The sequence below is a fragment of the Leuresthes tenuis genome, unplaced genomic scaffold, assembly GCF_036924035.1.
Source record: "Leuresthes tenuis unplaced genomic scaffold, fLeuTen1.0.hap1 SCAF_20, whole genome shotgun sequence".
Taxonomy (NCBI): domain Eukaryota; kingdom Metazoa; phylum Chordata; class Actinopteri; order Atheriniformes; family Atherinopsidae; genus Leuresthes; species Leuresthes tenuis.
The window spans coordinates 4,952,881-4,966,243 of NW_027325374.1; the positions used below are offsets into that span (position 1 = coordinate 4,952,881).

At 40.5% G+C, this 13,363-nt stretch overlaps 2 protein-coding genes across 2 annotated transcripts in view; both read left to right on the top strand.

Annotated features, from left to right (window-relative positions):
* Positions 1-13,363, top strand: part of tbx21 (T-box transcription factor 21) — a 477,598-nt gene that overhangs the window by 326,946 nt on the left and 137,289 nt on the right. The gene's annotated exons all lie outside the window — the stretch shown is intronic.
* LOC140278687 (TANK-binding kinase 1-binding protein 1-like) overlaps positions 7,231-13,363 on the top strand; it is a 71,117-nt gene continuing 64,984 nt past the window's right edge. The window contains exon 1 of the mRNA XM_072373757.1: positions 7,231-7,423. The gene's annotated coding sequence lies outside the window, so the exon portion shown is untranslated. The remainder of the gene's footprint in view (positions 7,424-13,363) is intronic.

Below are 13,363 nucleotides of genomic sequence, written 5' to 3' on the forward strand. Positions count from 1 at the left end.
ATAAGGAAGATCTGATCCTTTTCAAACACTCTGTCTTGCTTCTTGGGCTTTTCCTCTGCTTCTCTGCCTGTACCTTTCCAACGCCATCAAACCTTTCACTTCAATCATCGAATCAGTCTTCCTGCTTCCTTTCTCACCCAGCCAATCTGTCTCTTTCCTGTCTTCTTAAATCTCGCCTTTGCTGTCATTTTCCTTCCACATCACGCATCCCTTCTCCTCCCCAGCTTCACTTTTTCCACTTATCTAAGATGGAGCCTCAGCAGAAGCCGACCACTAGCTTCTAGACTTCAGGTTCTTTCCAACCATCCATTATGTTATGTTCCACCTTGATACAGCAACTGAGTCAAACCACCAAACTTTATTCCAATTCTTTGTAAAACAAACTTTTACGATTATTTGTACTCCGATAAATTAGTGGCAATTGTGGCCTTATTGTCCTATTATCATCAACACAACAGTGAACATGATGCTTTTATCCATCCATTTTGTACTCCCGTTTAATCTAATTCAGGGTGGCAGGCAGGCTGGAGCCTTCCCCTGCTGCCATTGGGCAAAAGCCATCAGTGGATGGACCTAATGCATGTTTTTTTCTCACTATTTTAGCCCTATTTACATTTATATTTCTGCCAAAAGAGAATAAGATAGAACAAGAATCACAACGACCCTGTGCCATATAGAATAAAATCTATTTGTTTGTGTCTCCACAGATTTTCATTGTCTACCTACTTTTTAATTTGATGATATTTGCTGCTCTGAAAGCTGAAAAATCATAGATTGTACAATAACTTTCTGTTAATTGCATTCCTCAAAAGGAGCAGTGTTAATGCTTTTCAACTGTATTTGTGGATAATTGAATAAAACTGTAAAAAGTGTTTAAATGAAATGTTTTCTCAGCACTTCGTTGCAGTGTAGCACAATATGTTGTCCTTCAGGAAGTGGTGTCCTCTGAAGAGAGCAGGAAGCAGAAGTGTAACAAAGAACTGAAGGAGCTGCAGCAGATTTATTGCTCAGAGGAGAATATTTGTGTCGAGGGCAGAAAAGCAAAAGATTAAAGTGTTTTAATGTGTTTTCAACTTTTTTTTTCATCCAGACCACTCAACACTGATCTGAGGAGAGGGATCTGTTAAAGCAGGAGCAAAGTTTCTATGGTAACCATCCTTATTTTTCGGGAGATTTGATTTGTGCTTCTACTGAGGCCTCTGAGGTTTCAGTTAAATGCACTTTGAGACTTGATGCCTTCATTTTTCTCTTCTTTCTAAGGTGCTGTGGTGTGTTGCATTCAAACAGAGCTGTGATATGTTTCTCTTTACACTCTCGTGTTTATGTTCAGGTGTTAGTTTTCCCTTTTCTTTCCATTATATTCTTTTCATTCGTTCAGTCTGTCATTTAAAAGATTTTAGCTCAAGCTTAACACTAACAACAGACCATTTTGAACTATTTTAAAAGCAAAAATTTGACAAATTTTTTATGACGTCTGACCACATCACCTGAGTGTGTTTAGTGATATTTAAGTCTGACCAACATGTTTACATTATTTAAAAAAATGTTATATGATGTAATCACACTGAGTGAGCTCATGAATTCACTGAGGCTGTTCACTGATTGCCTGATTGACTGATTGACTGACGGTGGTGTAAGTCAAAGGAGAGCACTGTTACCGGATCAGTACTACAGGTCAGCGGACACTCTTCAGTTTTAGGTATAACAAAAGCTGGATCAGCACATCAATAACAGCCTAAAGATTTTTTTTGCGTTCATGACTATGCTTGTGGCTTGAGAAAGAATGGAAATAACTCTTAATTTACCATCTCTATAATCTGTTCCGGCCTATCTCTGCAGGTTGTCTCAGTTCGTAAACGAGCCTGGAGAGCGCTGAACTGGTCTGGGGAGGGTGCTGAGGCTGCCCCTAGTACTTTTCCGCTCTCTGTCACCCTACATTCCTGGCAGTAGTCAGCTCCTATTCCCCACTCGCAACAAACTGCCAAACTGCATGTCTGGCCTAAGTGCTCTGGCATTTTGTCACTTGCGCACTGGTTGAGGGGTGAGCAGCTGGACAACAACAACTCCAGTGGAAATTTCCCTTCCGCAGGACAGGGGGAGCTGTCGGTGGCCCACTGTGCAGACGTGCTGTTACTTTAGTTAGAAACTGTATTTAAATGTAAACGACTGTCTTCCTCCTGATTACAGTTCAAATCCACAATAAGGAGTTTGTCATTGCAAAAGGAGAAAACTATTTAATTATTAAATCAAGCCCATTATAGTTTTACAGTTTCTCTCACCGGTGTAATCACTAAAGAATTCAAATGATGTTTAGTCCCTATTCATGACACAAAGGGTAATGGCAGAATACGCATTAGAAAGGATGCTCCTCTAATCAAGCATATGAATTCAGGTCTTACATGGTCATTACAATCATTTCAAAAGGAAATGCTGTCAGTGAATAATGGAAGAAGTACAAAGGAAGTGCAAATGAAAGACAGAACTTATACAGAAGCCTGGAGTGGGCAGTCTTTCAAAGGTTACACCCTCAAGATTGAAGTTTCATCATTTTATTCACCATCACAGCTTCTGGACACAATGAATCACATCAAGCTTCAGGAGCTCCTTTGGGTCATTCAGTCAGGATGTCGGACCTGATCTGAAAAAAGTAAAGAAAAAGGATGACCTACATAGTGTGATACAGACAAATTCAAAGGTAATTATGATCATTCACATGTTTATTAGTTTTTCCCCTCACATGGTCATCTGAATACTCTTAAAATGTATCATTTCTCTGAATCTACACAAGGGAAAGTGCAGAGCCCAAACATGGAGGGCTATTGACAGTAAGAGAACAGAAAATGGGCAACACTGCCCCCTAGTATTGAAAAAAATACAGAAAACGACAACTAGAAATATGTACACATATAAACATAAATACTCACTTTATGAGCTTAATTCCACTTAATTTTACTTACTAAGGGCTTGCAATATATATTCTTCTTTAAACTTCTATTTAGTTATAGTTTTAAGTTAAAACATGTGAAATTAAAACATTTTCCTGACTTTTAGTTTGGTATCGGCTGGGCTAAAATACCCAACCGCATATCAAGATAGTTAGAACTATAATAACCACCTCCACCAGCTACAGCAGGTAAATGCTGCGGACTCATTAGAGTCAGTTTGCTGCCATAAAACCTCAACCAACACATTCACAGTAGAACTGAACAACTGAAGATTGGACAAACGTCTGGTCTGCTGGATCCCTGTGTCTGCTGAAGCTGCAGATGGTAGGTCAGAATCAACAGCCTGAATCAGCAGAGCCGACCTTCCTTGTGTCAACAGTTCAGGCTAATACCGGTAGTGTAATGCTGTGAGGAATGTCCATTAATACCAATCAGTCATGGCTGAAATGCCACAGTCTGTTTAAGCATTGTTACTGACCACGTGCATCCTTTTTTAGTTTTCAACATGATAATTCACCAAGACAAAAGAGTGTTTCCCAGTCACTTAACAGCCATCTACCTTTCTTTTTAATTTGATTTATATACATGGTTCTCTTAAATAAATCTCAATGTCAGGGCCTACGCTGAACCCTCTGAGACCAGCTTTCTGTCATTTCTTTAAGGAGTCTTCAGGAATAGTTCTCCAGGCTTCTTGAAGGACATCCCAAAGCTCTTCTTTGGATGTGGGCTGCCTTTTGTTCCGTTCTCTGTCAGATGATCCCACACTGCTTCAATAATGTTGAGGTCCGGGCTCTGGGGAGGATTCATCCCTCCATAAGACCTGTTGCCACTGATTTTCAGTCCACTTCTTGTGTCATTTGGCATAGCTCAGCCTTTTCTCCCTGTTTCCCTTCCTTAAGAATGGCTTCTTGACAGCCACCCTTCCATGGAGACCATTTCTGATGAGGCTTGGGCCAACAGTAGATGGATCAGCTGAAGGTCCAGATGCATCTCTCAGGTCCTGTCAGGTCTTTGCTGGATTTTTTCCTCTTTCTTAAGGACATCCCTTTCAGATCCTGTTCATCTGCTGTAGATAGTTTTTTAGGCCTGACACTTCTTCTTTTGTCCTCCACTTGTCCAGTTTCCTCAAATGTTATACTTCTCGAAGAATTAGTTAATTGTAAGTGTATATAAAAACAGTCAAATTTCCAATGAAGCTGCTCTCATTCATATTTTATTCTGTTTCTTTTGTCAGATGGTGAAACAGAACAGAAATTGTGACTGAAAATCAGCTCATTGAGACTACGTGTCAACTCACAGTCACTTAAAGTGTTTCCAGACTGTCGCTCTAATAAAATTCAGATTTTATAACTGCAGCGTCATCTGACAAAATCACCATTTGAGTAACTTAAAGTCTGAGCGGTGAACTCAGCTGTACTTGCATGTGCGACGAGGCCCTACACAGAAAGTTGGAAGCAGCAGAGTGTCTTGAATATTTATGTCTCAATAACTCGATTCCTCTCCCGTGTATGTAATCGGTTACAAGGACGGTGGTCAAATTAAACAGTGGAGATTGTGAAACTTGCTCTCTGTTTTGCTCTAATTCAGCTCAGTTGAGCTGTAATGAAGTGGAACTAGTTGGATTCGATTTCAACGTGTAGAATTTCTCTGCACAGGTCCCCTTCAGGGGACTTTTATAATAAATTGGTGCTTTGTAAATAAACCGAGCATATATGTTTGTACAATCTTCAATTACTGTATAAATAATATTTTTTTATGTGGGAAAATTGGTGCACACTATTAATGCACCCAACCCCAGATCTGAATCCAACAGAACCTGTGGTTAAACAGTGGATTTAAAGCATTCATTTTGAAATCTAATCACATCAACAAGGAGCAGGTACACAAAGGACAGTTTTCAATGTCTTGTTGGATCTATGACACCAAAAACTGAGATTGTTTGGACAGTATTGGAGACACAGCCCAGTATTAGTATGGTGTTCCTTTAAAGTTCTCTCAGAGCATAGATCCATTCAGAACCAGTACTTTCACAGCTCACGCTCAAGTAAAACCTTTTTACGGCTCATTTACTGTTGCTTTCAATTGAGCAGTTTTTCTATTGTGGCACTGAAGATTTACTTAAAGGGGAACTATTTTTTAAACCTGGACCTTATTTCTGGCATGAAATACGTTCATCTACTCACCGAGAACAGTTTGGTGAAAGTCGGCGTCCTTCAGAAGATATCTTCTGATATCCGTTATATGGATATCGAGGAATCTAAATATCTTCTGAAGGACATCGACTTTCACCAAACTGTTCTCGGTGAGTAGATGAACGTATTTCATGCCAGAAATAAGGTCTAGCTTTAAAAATACCAGAGTTTCCCTTTAAGTAATTTACATGACTTTTCGCCAACAGGGTGGATACATTTCCAAACGTGATGTGTTTTCTTTTTAACAAAACAGAGAAACAATTCCCTTAGTCTTAATAAAGCCTGAAATCTGGACCTGAAGAAATAACATTTTGGATTTGAGATATGCTTTAGTGTAAATGTGGCACAGAACCTGGTGTGCATCTGAAATCTCCTGCTGATCCACAACTGGGGATAATCTCCAAACTGGTGTCATGTAACGTAAAGCTAACGTGTTTAAGTCCAAACCAAACATTTATTTGATCTGACTTTAACCAGTTATTTTCCATCAGTAAACCTAACCAAGTACTTTTGGCGCTTACACGTAACCAGTAAACTGTCTGATGCAAAGTGTGCGTGCGCAAATCTGATATTGGATGCACACAACTAGCAACCTGGTTGTGACTATGAAAGGTTGAAATACCAGATTTCTTCTTGGAATGGCAGTGCAGTGTCTGATACTTAAGAGATGTTCGAAAGAGCATCATCGACAGTGTGCATCCCAGATAAGAGATGCACATAGTCAAATATAGACATTTTGAGAGAAACACGTTCCTCAGTTAGTCCGTCCAGGAGAGGCCCAACAGATATGTATAGATTATATTCTATCTATGTGCCTGTTGTGCGCAGCAACTTCCCAAATATGGGAAGGTTTTACCCTTCTTAACGGTAGAATCACACAGTGATTGCACAAACTTTTGAGCTTTGAAGAGCTCTCCAGATTTGATGCATCAATCTGTAATTCTGATACGGACCTGGTTTCTGTGTTCGGCTAAGTCTGTGCCAGCAGAGTTCTTCCAGTACCATCTACACATCAGCTGTTTGAAGGCGACCATCCCTCATACACCACAGTAGAGTTGGAGTAATTTTTTTAGATGTTACATATGACCCGTGAAAGCCCAGAAATCACTAAATAAAACAAAGGACAGCAAGAAAAAACACATTTCGATCAACACAAAAGTACAACCCTATGTGAGACGGCACCAACTCATCAAACTGGACAACTTTTGGAAAAAACAACACAAAAAGTAAAGCAACAATTTGGAAAGAAATACCACATGTCAGATAAACAACAACCAAACATTTCACAAAAACTTTGTCCAGAAAACACAACAAACCAGACACCAAACAAGACAACAACAACAAAAAAGCCTGAAAACAACAACATTTCAGGGGAAAAAAAGCAATAATGTGCTTCTTTTGTCCTGAAAACATAAAAACAGACTCAAAGGTTCCAACTCATTTCATAAAATCAATTCTATCTTGTTTGACTGAGATTTCACCAATGCATTCTTCTATAGTATTTATTAAATATTCAATGCTGAATCCCACACGAGGCATCGTGTGACAACAGTTTCTCGATCTTGGCACAGGTCACTGTATGTTCATGGCAGAAGTGGGACATTGACCCACATTATGTTAATGAGGGTTGTGGCTGTAAAACACATTAGAGATAAATATAGACTTGGATTTAGAAGAGCGTTTCCAGACCCTGACACTTTGTGTGGTGCCACGTACGTTTTCTTCACAGCCCTGGGAACAGAAGGTGTGAAAAATGCTCATGTATTGAGGATGGAGCCATTAGAGGAGGCATGTGGCTTTAAATGTAAGCTGTTGAATTGTTTGCTGAAAGCTATAAATAAAGAGTGTGATTATGTGCTTTATTTCCTTTCCTGTGTGAGAAATACAAAGAGGCTGCAGGCTTCTATTTGATGTGGCCAAATATCTTATTATTACAGACAAGATCGCTTGTTTAACTCTCCCTGTAAATGCAGGGTGACTCAGGCAGTAGATGTTCTCGTTACAAGGAAACTAACGCTCCTATTCCCGCGACATCATCATCCCACACTAGTGGAGCTCCACGATGTGCGATGTGATGCTCAGTCCTGCACAGTAGCAGCTACAGGAGGTGTGTTTATCGCTGCCACAGGAGCCCAGGAGGAGGACCGGAGCAGCGGCCGGCAGGCTTCTTTCACCGGCCACTGACTGGACACACACCGCGTAAACAGAGCGCTTATTTCGGGGTGCTGCGCCTCCGCCTCTCACAATCCAGAGCGATGGCATCCGCGGATCAATCAAGTGGAGCGCGTGAGTTATCTGTTTTTATTCAAGCCATGCAACGTCTGTTCATGTGTCGGACACAACGTGAGCAGAAGAGAGCAGAACAAACTGGATGTCTAACAGCCATGTTGTAGTGATCGCACCATTAGAGTGCAGCCTCGTTTAGAAAAGGGCCAAACGCGGGGATCTCAGATAAAAAAAACAGAAAAAGAAGCCATCTCTCGTGTTTATTTATTGCACGCGCAGTGTATTTGCAGCAGTCATGGCTGATTGATTTGCTACATCTCCTGAAAGGGGATCTGCTTTGCAACATCAGCATCACACAGAGCGATGCCCTGGCTGCAGGCAACCTTCAACTTCAGCTCGGTGCTGATGGAAAGCGGTCAGCAGAGTGGACAACATCTGTCGGGTAGTTTTTCTACTCTGTGAGCCTGCTTTATAGATTTTTTTTCTTTATCGCAGAAGCCCATATTTTTTTCGCGCCAGTGAATCTAAAAAACCCCAAAACAATGATTTCAGTAGCCCGCTATAAAAAGATCACGGACGGACTCCTATTTCCTCTGAATATCGGTTTAATTAGAGCTGTAAAGCACCACTCATAGTCTACATTAAGCCTGGTAGTCTGATTATACGAATACAGACGGGAACTTTGTGGAAGTTTAGATAAATCCGAATTTGTGTTCATAAAAAAATGTTAAACTCAACTTGATTTTTTTCTTCCTTTTTCGGAACAATATTACTGATATGTGTTCAGACGTGTAGGACTACTCCGTTGAGCTTCTCCTTTTGTTGGCTTTGAAATGAAAACACTGTACAACAGGCCGAGTACAGGCAAGAGATGGAGGAAGAAGACACATCTTGCCCTTTTCTCTAACAATAGGAAAGCTTGTATGTAATTGTAACTGTGCTGAATAGCTTGCTGAACAGGCGAGAAGAAAAATCTCTTATGTCATAGAAATCCATCCAGAAAGGTTATTGCCCTCTCATTTATTTGTTATTGGCAGGATGTGAAAAGCAACACAATGACCAAAGTCATTAGCATGCTTTGTCTGGAAATCATATGACTGTAATCCATCTTCTGGATATCAAAGTATCTTACTGGTCAGATGAGCTGTGGATCAATACATTAAACATGGGACCATGAATTCTTGTGCATTTGCCAGGATTTTAATTGGATGCAAAGTGAAGCTATCATTGCCTGGCCAAAAGTTGCTGTAGCATAAAGACAAATGTGTGAGGAATAGGAAACAGAACATTTTCCATGTGGATATAGTTTCTCTGAGAATTTGATATTGTAGATGTGAGCTTGCAGTTCTCCATTCTATATGAAGTGAGGCTTTAAAGAGATCATATTGTGCTCTGGGGCTCCCCCTCCCCCTCCCTCTTCTTTACTGTTTCATTGCTTTTTGTGTACATGAAAGACCTGCAGTATAATAAAACCCAGCGTTCAGAGTCCACACTAAAGGCTATTCCCCTCCATATAAGCTGGGTTTCCGTTGCCATTTTTTATTTGTATTTAGAAGATGTGAGAAGCCCAAATGTAAATGAAAACAGTAAGCATAAAAAGACTAAAAGTTTACAGTTTTTTTCGGTTTTAAAGAAAACTTGATGAGCATCAGGGGGGTGGAAACAACTTTGTGAATCCGAAGATGAAAATGACGACACATCTCAGATATTCCCAGAAATTGAAGTAATTCCCAAAGAAGAGCTTTCTCCACTTTCCTCTTGTGGATGTCCACCGCAGTCGTTGTTTTCTGCTTCTTGAGGTTTGTTTTCAGGTCGGACAGTCAGAGGTACAACCACTAGCATTCCAGCCTAACCTTCCAACCTCTGGCACTTTGCACTATTTGCCTTGAAGCTGTAAAAATGTTTCATTTACATTTTTCTTTTGCATCCTTTCAAAAGATAGCTTCAGATTTGCTTTGATTGTGACCAGAAACCCGACTTTTGTGCCTGAACCGCCTGCGATGTATCATTTATAGCCCCTGCTCCTCCCCCGTTTCTTAATGACAAACCGTGGAACACATTTGTAATAACTGCCCAGCAGCTAAGGTGCTAAAATAGGGTGCTTCAGTGAGGAGATAAGAGAAGCAGCAGTAATGCACAGTATGATAAAAATATGTGTTCTTACTTTAACCGCCAAATAAAATGATGAACTTGCATATGTGCATGATAAAGGCTCTTATAAGGTGTCAGATCAGAGTGGACAGCGATGAAATGCAGCCAGGTTTATTCTCACAGGCCCACAGAGGGAAGTGGAGCAGAAACCATAAAACAGACCAACAATACCCTGAATACTTTCTGAGGCTAATATCCCTGGTGCAAGTCATGAATTCACATGCTCAGACATGTCTGATGATCGGCTCCATGCCAAAGTCTGCCAGTCTCTGTCGCTGTCTCCACAGTCGCCTAAAAGAGAGGTCAATGGGTCACATTAAGAGCTCCGGATTCTAAGCCTCCAATCCGCCTGCAGAGCCTCACTTCCATCACTAAATTTAAAGTATTCGGCCCACTCTTTCTTTTCAGTTCCCAGTAGGTTCCATCAAAAAGAGCTAATTTAAGAAGTGAATCATAACTTCACCTGCTAATCACCAATCACACGGCTGCTGCACTGCTGTGCGGTCTCTGGTGGGTCCTGTCTTGTTTGGCTGTTTTTCTTCGTCTTTAATCATGTTTCTTTTTTTTAATCCAACCCTCAACACATCAAAATTGGATCATATTAGGCTCCACCGTGCTTGAAGCTGTTGTATAACGTACTTTGTAATGTGGTGATTAGTGCTGTTGATGCTGTTTTTTGGAAAAACAGCAAGCTGTTAGGTGGGTATGGCAGGGATTTCAGTCTCAGGAGCAAATGGCCTCTGATTTTGTTTTAAAAATGATTATTTTTCCAACACGGACACATCCAGTACCACAATTTTATATGTTAGTGTCGTGACACAGCTCAGGAGACAGTGTGACCCGCTCATTATGTTAGAAACACATCCATCAAGTGTTCCTTTGTAGAGACAATCGGAGTGTGTTTGTGGGCTGAACCGTGCCAGCTGACCTTGAGGAGGGCTGCTCCTGAGTTGCTCCAATGCTCTGCCTAAGGAGAGTGTGTTTGTGTGTGTGTTTCAGAAGGGGTGGTTACTGACGCAATCAGACTGAGAACATTGGCACCTTCGATTGTACAGAGGAAGTGTTTTTCGGTGCTGAATGAATTAACTTGCAGAGGCAAATGAGAAGCAGTTGGTGTTACAACGATCTGCTTGATGATTTTGATGATAATTATTGCGATATTACATCCATTACATGCATGAGCTCAGAATTTATTCAAAGAGCAAATGACACCAAAGACACATGAAGCCATACATTAGAAAAGCTCAACTGAACCAAAATCTCTTAATAGTGCAAAATCAAAAAAGCAGCAGATTATTGCATGTGTTCCAGATCTTTTAGAGGCACATTTTGAGCTCTGCAGCTTGTTAAAATAGACGTAGTTTTGTTTGTGCAAGCGGTGCATTAATTCTGAATAGTATCTATAGTTTCATGTTATTATTATCAGTAGAATTCCAAATAAAACAGGATGTTAGTTAAATTATGCAGAGCTGAAATATATCTCTTTCATCAATAAGCAAATGAAAACAGTCAAATCTATTATACATTGCAACTCAGTCGCAGCATAGTTGATGAAATATTTGTGTGTATGGTATGTTTGTGGCCGCTGATGCTGCATGGAGCTGCTGGCCCGAAGGAGAGAAAAAGATACAAAGGTCTGGTGAACTCCAATCATCTACCTCGTCCTCTGGAGACACAAAAGAGCTTCTATAGTACTGTCTCACATATGAACCAAAGCTTTCCAAGACATGAAAAGAGGCTTTGATGTGGAAAATCACTGTGGTTCTCAAAAGATGAGGGGAGAATTGGAGAAAAGCTTAAAAGGCACCAACATTGGTCTCCCATGGTAAGGTTGCGGCCCTCTTCGTACAGCCTTGATTCTTCTGAATCTTTGTCTCTCCCAGCTATGATGCAAACAGAGGAGGTTGGGAAGAGACTAGATGAAAGATTTGCTGATACAGTAGAAAAAAAGGAGACAAGCTTTCCTGGTATCTGTCATTCCAATTAAACTGGAAGCGTGTCACAGGTGTATCATTTTTATAAAGTTTTGTTGCATTAAAGGTATTTTAACTCAATTTATAAAGTCACTTTATGTGTCACTGACGTTGCAAAGGTGTCTGTGAAAATATCCCCCTTCCTCGCTCCTCCCCTCCAGGTGCATTTAAAGAGTTGAGACATCCTTCAGGAGTTTGTGCTGAAATTGATTTCTGGGTCACAGACAGGAGGATGGAGGAGAGGGGAAATGAGGAGGCACAAATCAGATGAGGGCGAAGAGCCAAAAGGCTTTTCTTCTTTAGCACTGCAGGATGAAATGTCTTCTGCCAGAGCTCCTGACAGGTCCATATCATTAAATGCAAGTTTAAGCTGTTTGGGCATCGTAAGAAGCAATTATTACTGTAAGCACAGTTGAGTGAGTTACATTTCTTATGTTTGCCTTCTGTGAATATAACTGTCCTGGATTGACTCTGAGGCTCAGAGCTGCCAGGGTAATGTTGTATTAACACTGAGCAGAAGAGCAGAGCAAACTGTTTTCTTTCAACACAATATAAAGTAGAACCATCTGTTTCTTCTTTTCAATGTCAGTTCTGTGGTAATAATTCACAGAAACAGGTAAAAATTGTCACACCGCGGTCCTTCAAGCAAACAAACACACTCAGAAATGTGTGAGAACAAAAAGTTTTGTTGTCCTTTATTCTGTGAAACCTTTTCAGCTTCTCGGTGTCGTGAGTGATGAGCTGCTTGTGTGCGCTGTGCTTATTATGAGACAGCTGACGGTATTTCTGCTCCATCAGGACAGGCACAAACTGTCGATACTTGTTTGTTTCCTCGATCATAATGTGCGATGGGCTTCACGAACGGTTCTGGCAGCTTCATTGATGACTGTTCTCACCTGTGTCACAGCAACACTGGCTTAGCATGAATGAATCAACCTCTGATGAATCAGGACTGAATTAAGTCGAAATGGTTTTAGGAAATGTGTTTAAATGGGATTATGAGCCCAGAGGCATGCGGAAGAGAAAATTAATAGAGCGCTTATTCAAACAAACTGCATTTTATTTCAGTTCCGCTCTTCTTTTTTTTTTTTGCTGTCAAGTTGAGTTAATTGAAATAAATCTTTTTCTTTTATATTCCATTTAGTCGCTGACATAAAATTGTTGATTATTGCATCACCTCTAAAGTATACTGGGGTTTTCCAGCGTTTTAAGAGCTGCATCATCAAACCGACAGGTTTTAAAATCCTTTTTTGCAGCAGAGCGATAGTGGCAGAGCTGCATGGATGACCGTTCATATTGCCCAAAGTAGCCCAAACGTTTAGTTTCTCTAACGAAATATGTCAACACCTATCGAGTGAATTAACTACCCTATTTCCTGCCTTGTGACACCAGACAACATCTATTGCATATTGCAGCATTCATGAGACACGATGTTCATCCTGATTCATGATTATTGATGTTGATAAGATGTAACCATGTATCCGTAACATTAGAGCTAAAACTGCACATTAATTCTAACTCTACCAATCCACAGGTGAGAAAGTAGCAGATAAGTAAGAAATGTTGAGGGAGGGAAGCAGAAAAGTACACTGACTGAATCGCAAACCAACAATCTTTTGTCGGGTGTTCGGAGTTTTAAAAAAGTTAATGGATTAGCTCCTGCCACCACCCCACCTTTCCTCTGTATAAGCGTTTTTATTGTGGACCTGCAACATTTTCTGCTGTGGACGAGATAATTCTCCTTCTTTCATGAGATTTTGTTGGACATTGTTTATTCACGGAAAATAACCTAGTAGGTCTCTAACTTCCTCTCTGGTAATGTTGATATGTGGGTATGAATGCAAACATCTCAAACTACTATTAATCAGTGCATCAT